This window comes from Chanodichthys erythropterus, chromosome 17 (genome assembly GCF_024489055.1).
Source record: "Chanodichthys erythropterus isolate Z2021 chromosome 17, ASM2448905v1, whole genome shotgun sequence".
NCBI lineage: Eukaryota > Metazoa > Chordata > Actinopteri > Cypriniformes > Xenocyprididae > Chanodichthys > Chanodichthys erythropterus.
The window spans coordinates 35,253,237-35,263,236 of NC_090237.1; the positions used below are offsets into that span (position 1 = coordinate 35,253,237).

General features: G+C 39.0%; 14 non-coding genes across 14 annotated transcripts; all 14 read left to right on the plus strand.

The window, feature by feature from the left end:
• Positions 1 to 2,981: 2,981 nt before the first annotated feature.
• Positions 2,982 to 3,100, plus strand: LOC137005582 (5S ribosomal RNA). Its single transcript, XR_010892332.1, has one exon. It is a non-coding gene; the product is annotated as a 5S ribosomal RNA (ribosomal RNA).
• Positions 3,101 to 3,160: 60 nt separating this feature from the next.
• Positions 3,161 to 3,279, plus strand: LOC137005722 (5S ribosomal RNA). Its single transcript, XR_010892454.1, has one exon. It is a non-coding gene; the product is annotated as a 5S ribosomal RNA (ribosomal RNA).
• A 75-nt stretch (positions 3,280 to 3,354) lies between these two features.
• LOC137005558 (5S ribosomal RNA) lies at positions 3,355 to 3,473 on the plus strand. The gene has a single exon (XR_010892309.1). It is a non-coding gene; the product is annotated as a 5S ribosomal RNA (ribosomal RNA).
• Positions 3,474 to 3,533: 60 nt separating this feature from the next.
• Positions 3,534 to 3,652, plus strand: LOC137005559 (5S ribosomal RNA). Its single transcript, XR_010892310.1, has one exon. It is a non-coding gene; the product is annotated as a 5S ribosomal RNA (ribosomal RNA).
• Positions 3,653 to 3,728: 76 nt separating this feature from the next.
• On the plus strand, positions 3,729 to 3,847 carry LOC137005560 (5S ribosomal RNA). The gene has a single exon (XR_010892311.1). It is a non-coding gene; the product is annotated as a 5S ribosomal RNA (ribosomal RNA).
• Positions 3,848 to 3,907: 60 nt separating this feature from the next.
• LOC137005583 (5S ribosomal RNA) lies at positions 3,908 to 4,026 on the plus strand. Its single transcript, XR_010892333.1, has one exon. It is a non-coding gene; the product is annotated as a 5S ribosomal RNA (ribosomal RNA).
• A 1,619-nt stretch (positions 4,027 to 5,645) lies between these two features.
• Positions 5,646 to 5,764, plus strand: LOC137005733 (5S ribosomal RNA). Its single transcript, XR_010892465.1, has one exon. It is a non-coding gene; the product is annotated as a 5S ribosomal RNA (ribosomal RNA).
• A 73-nt stretch (positions 5,765 to 5,837) lies between these two features.
• On the plus strand, positions 5,838 to 5,956 carry LOC137005579 (5S ribosomal RNA). Its single transcript, XR_010892329.1, has one exon. It is a non-coding gene; the product is annotated as a 5S ribosomal RNA (ribosomal RNA).
• Positions 5,957 to 6,035: 79 nt separating this feature from the next.
• Positions 6,036 to 6,154, plus strand: LOC137005561 (5S ribosomal RNA). The gene has a single exon (XR_010892312.1). It is a non-coding gene; the product is annotated as a 5S ribosomal RNA (ribosomal RNA).
• Positions 6,155 to 6,214: 60 nt separating this feature from the next.
• LOC137005562 (5S ribosomal RNA) lies at positions 6,215 to 6,333 on the plus strand. Its single transcript, XR_010892313.1, has one exon. It is a non-coding gene; the product is annotated as a 5S ribosomal RNA (ribosomal RNA).
• An 83-nt stretch (positions 6,334 to 6,416) lies between these two features.
• LOC137005580 (5S ribosomal RNA) lies at positions 6,417 to 6,535 on the plus strand. The gene has a single exon (XR_010892330.1). It is a non-coding gene; the product is annotated as a 5S ribosomal RNA (ribosomal RNA).
• A 76-nt stretch (positions 6,536 to 6,611) lies between these two features.
• LOC137005563 (5S ribosomal RNA) lies at positions 6,612 to 6,730 on the plus strand. The gene has a single exon (XR_010892314.1). It is a non-coding gene; the product is annotated as a 5S ribosomal RNA (ribosomal RNA).
• A 60-nt stretch (positions 6,731 to 6,790) lies between these two features.
• LOC137005565 (5S ribosomal RNA) lies at positions 6,791 to 6,909 on the plus strand. The gene has a single exon (XR_010892316.1). It is a non-coding gene; the product is annotated as a 5S ribosomal RNA (ribosomal RNA).
• An 81-nt stretch (positions 6,910 to 6,990) lies between these two features.
• On the plus strand, positions 6,991 to 7,109 carry LOC137005566 (5S ribosomal RNA). Its single transcript, XR_010892317.1, has one exon. It is a non-coding gene; the product is annotated as a 5S ribosomal RNA (ribosomal RNA).
• The last annotated feature ends 2,891 nt before the right edge of the window (positions 7,110 to 10,000 follow it).

A 10,000-nucleotide genomic window follows, 5' to 3' on the forward strand; every position in this document is an offset into this window, starting at 1 on the left:
AATAGAAGGGGAAAGGTGCACAAAATTCTTCTTTACCTTAGAGGAAAACAGGCAAAAGGCTGACATAATAAAGGAGATTTTAAAAATAGATGGAAGTAGAGTGAAAGGAATCAAAGATATATTGGGAAGTGTAAAAGAGTTTTATGCAAGTCTTTTTAAAAGTGAAGGGACTCAGGATAAAGAAAAACAGTTTTTATTAAGTAGAGTTAAAGCAAAAGTAAATGAAGTGGATAAAGAAATGTGTGATAGAGATTTTTTAAATGAAGAAATAGAGGTTGCAGTTTCACAGCTGAATAATGGGAAAAGTCCGGGGGCGGACGGGTTAACAAGTGAATTTTATAAGACATTTAGGAATATTTTAATACCAGTTTTGAAAGAAATATACAAGGAAATTTATGAAATAGGGGAAGCCAGCCAAGGGATGAGAGTTGGGATGGTGAAATTAATTTTTAAGAAAAGGGGGGATTCAGCAGACTTAAGGAATTATAGGCCTATTTCAATGTTAAACACAGATTTTAAAATTTTAGCTAAAGTTCTAGCAAATCGATTAAAGAAAGTTTTACCACAGATTATAACAACAAATCAAGCATATTCAATTATAGGGAGGAAATCACAGATACGGTTTGTAATATAAGGGATAAAATTAGTTATATGATAGAAGACAAAAAAGAAGGATATATGGTGAGTTTAGACTTAGAGAAAGCTTTTGATAGGGTTGAACATGATTATTTATTTGAACTTTTAAAACATTTTGGCTTTGGGAATAATTTTATAAAATGGATTAAAGCTTTATATAAAAGCCCAATTAGTTTTGTAAAGTGTAATGGTTTTATGACGGAAGTTTTTACAATATCAAGGTCAATCAGACAGGGATGCCCTCTCTCGGCACTATTATACAGTATCGTAGCTGAACCGTTGGGTTTAGCAGTGGCAGAAGATATAAATATTAAAGGAATTAGTTTTGGGGGAAAAGAAAAAGAACAAAAAATCTATCAATATGCGGATGATACAACCTTGATTTTAAAGGATATAGAGAGCATTGAAAGGGCTATGGGAAAAATTAAAAAATATTGTAGAGGTTCGGGAGCAAGAATTAACATAGAAAAATCTGTAGTTATGAGAATAGGGACAGCAAAACAACTACCGGGAGTTCTTAATTTTAAAGAAGAGACAAAAAATATGAAAATTTTAGGAATTAGAATTGGAAAGGATGAAAAGAAAACGAGAGACATAATATGGGATGAAATTGTAGGAAGCATGGAGAGAAGGTTGAATTTCTGGAGACAACGATTGCTGAACTTAAGAGGAAAAATTTTGATAGTGAATGCTCTGATGCTTTCTAAAATGTGGTATGCTTTAGAGGTCACCTCTTTACCAATCTGGGCTCATAAGAGGGTGAAAAAGTGTATTTTAAATTTTATATGGGAGGGGAAACCCGCAAAAATTGCGTATGATACTCTAATAGGACCTGTCCAAGAGGGAGGTTTAGGGTTGCTAGATCCAATTATAAGAATGAAGAGTCTGAGGGTTAAGACAATGAAGAAATTTTTAAATACAGATAACAAACAAGAGTGGAAGGATGGAATGAAATACTTTTTAAATAAGTGTGGAGGTCTTGATATGGGGGAGGGAATAATTTGGATGAAATTGAAGGAGCACATGTTAAAGGGGGTACCAGAATTTTATAGACAAGTTTTAGGGGCATGGAAGGAATTCCTATCAATAGTTGTATACAAGCCAGAAGGAATGAATGAGTTTTTAAATCATCCATTGTTTTTAAACTCCAATATTTTATATGAAGGAAACAAATTATATTTTAAACAGTGGATTGCAGCAGGGCTAAGTAAAGTGAGGGATGTTTTATATGAGGTTATAGATGGTTTTATACCATTACAGGGTATAATAGATGAAATAGAGGAGACTGGGGAAGAGGTGGAAAGGGTTATTGTTAAGCAACAATTTGATAAAATTAAAAATGCAATACCGAAAGAATGGATAGATGGAATAGGGAAGAAAATTGAAGGGAGGGGAAAGGTTGAAGTGTTTCTAAAAGAAACTGGAAACAAAATGTCAATTTTATCATGTTCACTCAAGTTGTTTTATAATTTTTTTAGAAAGAGGATTTTTGTTCAACCAAAGGCAAACGGTTTTTGGAGTAGGCTTTTTCCGGGAACAGAAAACGAAAACATTTGGGAGAATCTGAGAGTTAATTTTATGGATCCAATGATTGAGAATTTTAATTTTCTTTTAAGACATAATGTAATTTATACCAAAATGAGATTGTGCAAAATGAAAATTGTACAGAATGCAAGGTGTGATGTTTGTGAAATGGAAGATGAGGGTTTTTTGCATTTGTTTTTATTGTGTTTGAGTCTTCAAGATTTTATGGGAGAAATTAAAAGCTTCATAGAAAGAATTTTGGGAGAAAAAATCAAACAACCTAATGAATGGAATAAAGTATTTTTAAAGATATGCAGTATGGTGCAGACGAAATGTCATGAAAGGGAAAAAAGGTAATATAAATATGTGGGTTTTCTTTAGGAGAAAATTAGAGGGGCATATACAGATATTGTATGAATATTTTAGCATGAAGGGGCAAACTGAGATGTTCTATAAAATAATTGCAGGGAATGACACAAGGGTACTGGAATGTTTTAAGGAATATAAGATAAATATGCCGATCTAATGATGATTGATTTGTGTCTTTGTATCTATGAATGTAGGTATCTAACATTATACTATGTGATATGCTGAAAATGTATTTGTGTGAGTGTAAGATGTGAAAGTTTTATAATAAAAAAAAAAAAAAAAAAAAAAAAAAAAAGCACGCCTGATCTCGTCTGATCTCGGAAGCTAAGCAGAGTAGGGCCTGGTTAGTACTTGGATGGGAGACCGCCTGGGAATACCAGGTGCTGTAAGCTTTATGTTTTTCTGAAAGTATAAAGAATGTCTTAAATAGCCCACTCTTGGCAGCAGTTTTCGCTTACGGCCATACCACTCTGAGCACGCCCGATCTCGTCTGATCTCGGCTGCTAAGCAGAGTAGGGCCTGGTTAGTACTTGGATGGGAGACCGCCTGGGAATACCAGGTGCTGTAAGCTTTATGTTTTTCTGAAAGTATAAAGAATGTCTTAAATAGCCCACTCTTGGCAGCAGTTTTCGCTTACGGCCATACCACTCTGAGTACGCCCGATCTCGTCTGATCTCGGAAGCTAAGCAGAGTAGGGCCTGGTTAGTACTTGGATGGGAGACCGCCTGGGAATACCAGGTGCTGTAAGCTTTATGTTTTGTTTCAAAAAAAAAAAAAAAAGAGTGTCTGAATACCTTAAGTAGCCCACTCTTGGCAGCAGTTTTCGCTTACGGCCATACCACTCTGAGCACGCCCGATCTCGTCTGATCTCGGAAGCTAAGCAGAGTAGGGCCTGGTTAGTACTTGGATGGGAGACCGCCTGGGAATACCAGGTGCTGTAAGCTTTATGTTTTTCTGAAAGTATAAAGAATGTCTTAAATAGCCCACTCTTGGCAGCAGTTTTCGCTTACGGCCATACCACTCTGAGCACGCCCGATCTCGTCTGATCTCGGAAGCTAAGCAGAGTAGGGCCTGGTTAGTACTTGGATGGGAGACCGCCTGGGAATACCAGGTGCTGTAAGCTTTATGTTTTGTTTCAAAAAAAAAAAAAAAAAGAGTGTCTGAATACCTTAAATAGCCCACTCTTGGCAGCAGTTTTCGCTTACGGCCATACCACTCTGAGCACGCCCGATCTCGTCTGATCTCGGAAGCTAAGCAGAGTAGGGCCTGGTTAGTACTTGGATGGGAGACCGCCTGGGAATACCAGGTGCTGTAAGCTTTATGTTTTTCTGAAAGTATAAAGAATGTCTTAAATAGCCCACTCTTGGCAGCAGTTTTCGCTTACGGCCATACCACTCTGAGCACGCCCGATCTCGTCTGATCTCGGCTGCTAAGCAGAGTAGGGCCTGGTTAGTACTTGGATGGGAGACCGCCTGGGAATACCAGGTGCTGTAAGCTTTATGTTTTTCTGAAAGTATAAAGAATGTCTTAACACTCTGAGGTCTGACGGTATCGCCGGCGATACCACCGTGGTTTTTTTCTTATCAGTGTGAAAGAGACTCAAAATACTCTGTCAATGTTGCACATACAATTAAGAGTTATACACCATTTTAATCTGTGGAATATCTTCTTTCATTTGTGTACACTCAGAGTAAAAACAGAATGTTGTGCTTTTTGTAAAATAAAGAAAACTAACATGATGCGTGATCTCTCCTCTCCCTCTGAACGAACTCCAATCTGATAGTTCTCAGAAAATGAACTGTAACTTAGTGAATACTAATGACAAAAAAATTACACTTATGTCTAAAAAAACGTTAAGATGTCAGGTTTTAAATCATGTAAGTCAAATCGAAAACAAACCTTCTTTGTTTATGTAATCTGTATGAAAAGAGAGCCATGTCAGAAATCCGTGATTCAGCTCATTATCTGCTAATGCGGCCACGCCCACGGAGCCAGCGCTATTCAGACGCTAATTCAGTCAATACATGCATTCATCGTCTCAATCGTGTATTTATTATCTTGAAAAGTGTTTATCTGGATGTAAAAGTCATGGTTAGCGATCTCTAGAAGACATGCAGTTACTTCCTGTTTACTTGTCTTCTACAGATGAAGTTTAGATGAGTTTTTGTTTCTTTAGCGCCCTCCGGCTGCAGTATGTATTGGAAACTCCATTCATGGAATAGCCTCTTCTTCTTTTAGATGAATTTGTGGACTAAAATGCACAGAGCGCCCTCCGACTTCAAGGATGAATTGAAAACACCAGCGCTCATAGTAATGACAATGAATATTAAGTTAATATAACTCCTCTGTATAGAAAATTGACATAAGCATATGAGAATCCAATATTTCTCCAAATGTGCATGCTTTTAAACTAAAAGCCTATATTCAGACTCTTTGCATCACAGAAATACATTATATTTTAAAGTATAATATAAAACCATTACTTTATATTGTAATAATATTTTTCTGTATGTTTCATATATCATAATGAGCTTGAGACATCACAGAAGGTTTTTTTTCACAGCCTACCTGACTGAAATGCCTCATTAATATGCAAGTCATTTCAGCTCATTACTATCCAATTCTTTTGTCTTCTCAGGTGAGAATGGCCCATTTTCAGTGGTGATTCACGCCTCCTCGCATACTGTGTTTCTTGGCAAAAAGTGTCTTACAAAAACTAAATCAATATATTGTTTTATATGAAGGAGTAGGCAGCATAATTTTTACATAATTTTGAAGCAAAAACTCTAGTCTACAACCTCCAATACCCTAAAGTCTTATGAACACAGATTTATTATACTTTTTTTGGCCTTATTTCAGTGACTTAAGTTTTTTGTTTTTTCAACAACCACGCATAAATGTTATTCCTTCAAAAACACAAACATGTACATACATGTTCCTCACACATTATTGTAGCCTAGTTTGTGCTGAATACAGTGTAATGACACTTTTTCCATTAATATGTTTATGAACAACTGAAAAAAGCACAAATGTCAGGGCATGTCAAAAGTTCTCCAGGCCCCAAATCAGCCTCAGACTCCAGAGGGTTAAATAGCCCACTCTTGGCAGCAGTTTTCGCTTACGGCCATACCACTCTGAGTACGCCCGATCTCGTCTGATCTCGGAAGCTAAGCAGAGTAGGGCCTGGTTAGTACTTGGATGGGAGACCGCCTGGGAATACCAGGTGCTGTAAGCTTTATGTTTTGTTTCAAAAAAAAAAAAAAGAGTGTCTGAATACCTTAAATAGCCCACTCTTGGCAGCAGTTTTCGCTTACGGCCATACCACTCTGAGCACGCCCGATCTCGTCTGATCTCGGAAACTAAGCAGAGTAGGGCCTGGTTAGTACTTGGATGGGAGACCGCCTGGGAATACCAGGTGCTGTAAGCTTTATGTTTTGTTTCAAAAAAAAAAAAAAAAAAAAGAGTGTCTGAATACCTTAAATAGCCCACTCTTGGCAGCAGTTTTCGCTTACGGCCATACCACTCTGAGCACGCCCGATCTCGTCTGATCTCGGAAGCTAAGCAGAGTAGGGCCTGGTTAGTACTTGGATGGGAGACCGCCTGGGAATACCAGGTGCTGTAAGCTTTATGTTTTTCTGAAAGTATAAAGAATGTCTTAAATAGCCCACTCTTGGCAGCAGTTTTCGCTTACGGCCATACCACTCTGAGCACGCCCGATCTCGTCTGATCTCGGAAGCTAAGCAGAGTAGGGCCTGGTTAGTACTTGGATGGGAGACCGCCTGGGAATACCAGGTGCTGTAAGCTTTATGTTTTGTTTCAAAAAAAAAAAAAAAAAAAAAAAAGAGTGTCTGAATACCTTAAATAGCCCACTCTTGGCAGCAGTTTTCGCTTACGGCCATACCACTCTGAGCACGCCCGATCTCGTCTGATCTCGGAAACTAAGCAGAGTAGGGCCTGGTTAGTACTTGGATGGGAGACCGCCTGGGAATACCAGGTGCTGTAAGCTTTATGTTTTGTTTCAAAAAAAAAAAAAAAAAGAGTGTCTGAATACCTTAAGTAGCCCACTCTTGGCAGCAGTTTTCGCTTACGGCCATACCACTCTGAGCACGCCCGATCTCGTCTGATCTCGGAAGCTAAGCAGAGTAGGGCCTGGTTAGTACTTGGATGGGAGACCGCCTGGGAATACCAGGTGCTGTAAGCTTTATGTTTTTCTGAAAGTATAAAGAATGTCTTAAATAGCCCACTCTTGGCAGCAGTTTTCGCTTACGGCCATACCACTCTGAGCACGCCCGATCTCGTCTGATCTCGGAAGCTAAGCAGAGTAGGGCCTGGTTAGTACTTGGATGGGAGACCGCCTGGGAATACCAGGTGCTGTAAGCTTTATGTTTTGTTTCAAAAAAAAAAAAAAAAAAAAAAGAGTGTCTGAATACCTTGAATAGCCCACTCTTGGCAGCAGTTTTCGCTTACGGCCATACCACTCTGAGCACGCCCGATCTCGTCTGATCTCGGAAGCTAAGCAGAGTAGGGCCTGGTTAGTACTTGGATGGGAGACCGCCTGGGAATACCAGGTGCTGTAAGCTTTATGTTTTGTTTCAAAAAAAAAAAAAAAAAAGAGTGTCTGAATACCTTGAATAGCCCACTCTTGGCAGCAGTTTTCGCTTACGGCCATACCACTCTGAGCACGCTAGAGGGAGTTTGCGAGCAACAGGAAGTGAAGTGGCTACAGACGGGAGAGAAAGGCTCTTCCAAACTTTTCTTTCATTTAAGTTTTGTTTGATAAGATTATCAAAGTTTGTTTGAGATTAAAAGTTTATTTTTTTCACCTGTGCTGCCCTGAGCAGAAGTAGCTGCTCAGGGGAGGGCAAGGAGCAACCTGCTCACAATGGACGGATCTACCAATATTGACAAGGATATGGCTAAAGACAAGGAACAAGGACAAGGATTTGAGAAAGAGCAGCGACGAATGCAAAGAGGAGGATCAGATAGGAGGGAGGAGAAGAATATGCAAGAGCGGGAAAAGAAGTATGCAAAGGAGGCAACAATGATTGTAAATGTGGCAGAGGTGGATGGAGGGAAAGCTGAAGATGTGATTGTTGCTTTGATTGCAAAGGTGGGAGTGACAAAAGTAATGGCTGTGAGACCAAGATTGAATAAGGAATTTGAAATAACGCTGGAAAATGAGAGCTGCTGTGAATGCCTAAAGGATGGTTTAATAATCAAAGGAACCCGGTGTGAGGTGAGAGGCTTAAGCGCAAGAGAGTGTATCGTCTCCTTTATGCATCTACCATGTTACATAACGGATGAAGAGATTAAAAGTAAGCTGAATTCGTGGGGTGTCTCTGCGACATCGGAGATCAGAAGAAGACTATATCCAGGTATGAGCATCACAGACGGGACTCGCTACGTCAGAGTTAAGTTCCCTAGGGACGTCACCTCTCTCCCATATAGCACACGTTTTGAAACTGCAGAAGGGGCGCAGTATTTCAGAGTGATACATGACAGACAGGTAAAGATCTGTCGTCTATGTATGGGTCCGGGGCATGTAATGAAAGAATGCCCTGAGTTCAGGTGTCGTGACTGTGGAGAGCTGGGCCACTTCGCCAGAGAGTGTGATGCGGTGAGATGCCCAGACTGTAGGAGGGTGCTGGTGAAGTGTGAGTGCTGGATGGAGACTGAGGAGGTCGGGGAAAACAACGTGGAAACAGAGGAAACACAAAGGGAAGCGGAGGAAGAGGAGGAGCTAATGGAAGAAACGGAGCAAGATGAAGGAGAACAAGCTGGAGGAACAGTGGGGAACGATGGCAGAAAAGAACAAGAGGGCGAGAATCTGGCGGGTAATGAAGAAGAACAGGACGCTTTGGAGAGTCAGGAGGAACAGGACGAGATGGAGGAAGAACAAAGGGGGGTCAATAAACCAGTTGGAGAAAAGGGGACAACAAGAAGACGTCTGTTAAAGGTAGAACAAAACAATGAACAAGCTAAAAGAAGACATGTGATGAAAACAGACACTGGGGGTACAGGAATAAAGGGAGGGGAGGGGGATCAAAATAGATTTGAGGTATTGTCGGGGATGGGTGACGAAGTAGGGTGAGGAAGGAGGGATGGGCTCTTTTTTGTATGTTTTTGAGTATTGCAACCATTAATGTTCGCGGGTTATTAGATCAAGGGAAATTTGAAAGGTTGAAAGAAGTTTGTAAAAGAGCAAATGTGCTAATGATTCAAGAAACAAATTGGAGAGATGAGGTAATGACTGAGTTCAAAAGGAAATGGAAAGGGGATGTTTTATGCAACCACGGAGATGGAAGAAAAGGGAGAGGGGTAGCAATCTTAATTAAAAAAGGTGTGTGTGAGGAGGTACGAGAGGTGTATAATGATGAAGAGGGGAAGTGTCTGGCTGTGGAAGTAGAGGATGGTGGGGAAAAAGTAATTTTATGTAATGTACATGCTCCTGTTGTAGAAAAGGAAAAAGTTGACTTCTTTAAGAAATTGGGGACTAGTATGGGAAAATGGAAGAGGTTTGTAATAATTGGAGATTTTAATACAGTTTTTAGCAAGATGGATTTAGCAGAGGGTATGGTCTTTAAATCAGATGTAGGGAGGAAAGAGCTGAAGATTATAATGGAAGAAAATGATTTAGTGGAAATATGGAGAGAAAGAAATGAAGGTATCAGAGAATTCTCGAGAGAACAAGTGGTTAAAAATTTTATGTGTGCAAGCAGAATAGATTTTGCAATATGTAAAAACGATGTTATGAATTTGGTGGATAATATTTATTACAAAAAAACGGCATTAAGTGATCATAAAGTTGTATGGGTGCAGATTGATTTGAGTGGAATGAAGAGAGGGCCAGGGTTATGGATTCTAAATACGGAATTTCTAAAGGAAGTTAGTTTTAAAAAAGGTGTAGAAGAAGTAATAAAGGAAGAACAGAAAGATCAATTGTACAAAGAAGATAAACGAATATGGTGGGATAATGTTAAATATAGAATTGGGAAATATGCAAATAACTTTGGAAAAATGGTGAAGAGGGCAAGGAATTTTGAAGAAAATGAAATAAGAAAGGAGCTGAAAGATATTCTGAATGAGGGAGGGGGAAATGTGGAAAGAATTTTAGTATTAGGAAAAAAGCTTAAGGAAATAGAAGAAAGACAATTTAGAGGGGAGGTGATAAGAAGCAGAGCAAAATATGAAGTAGAAGGGGAAAAATGCACAAAGTTTTTCTTTAATCTTGAAAAAAGTAGACAGAGAGAAGGAATGATTAAGGAGATTAAAAGAGAAAGTGGTGAGATGGTAAAAGAAACGGAAGAGATTTTAAAAGAAATAACAGAATTTTATAAGACGCTGTTTAGCAAAGGAAAAATTGAAAAAACAGAAAAAGAATTTTTGATGGGGAAAATAAAGAAAAAATTAGATCTGGATGATAAAAAATTGAGTGATGAGGAGATAAGAAAAGAAGAAATTGAATGTGCCA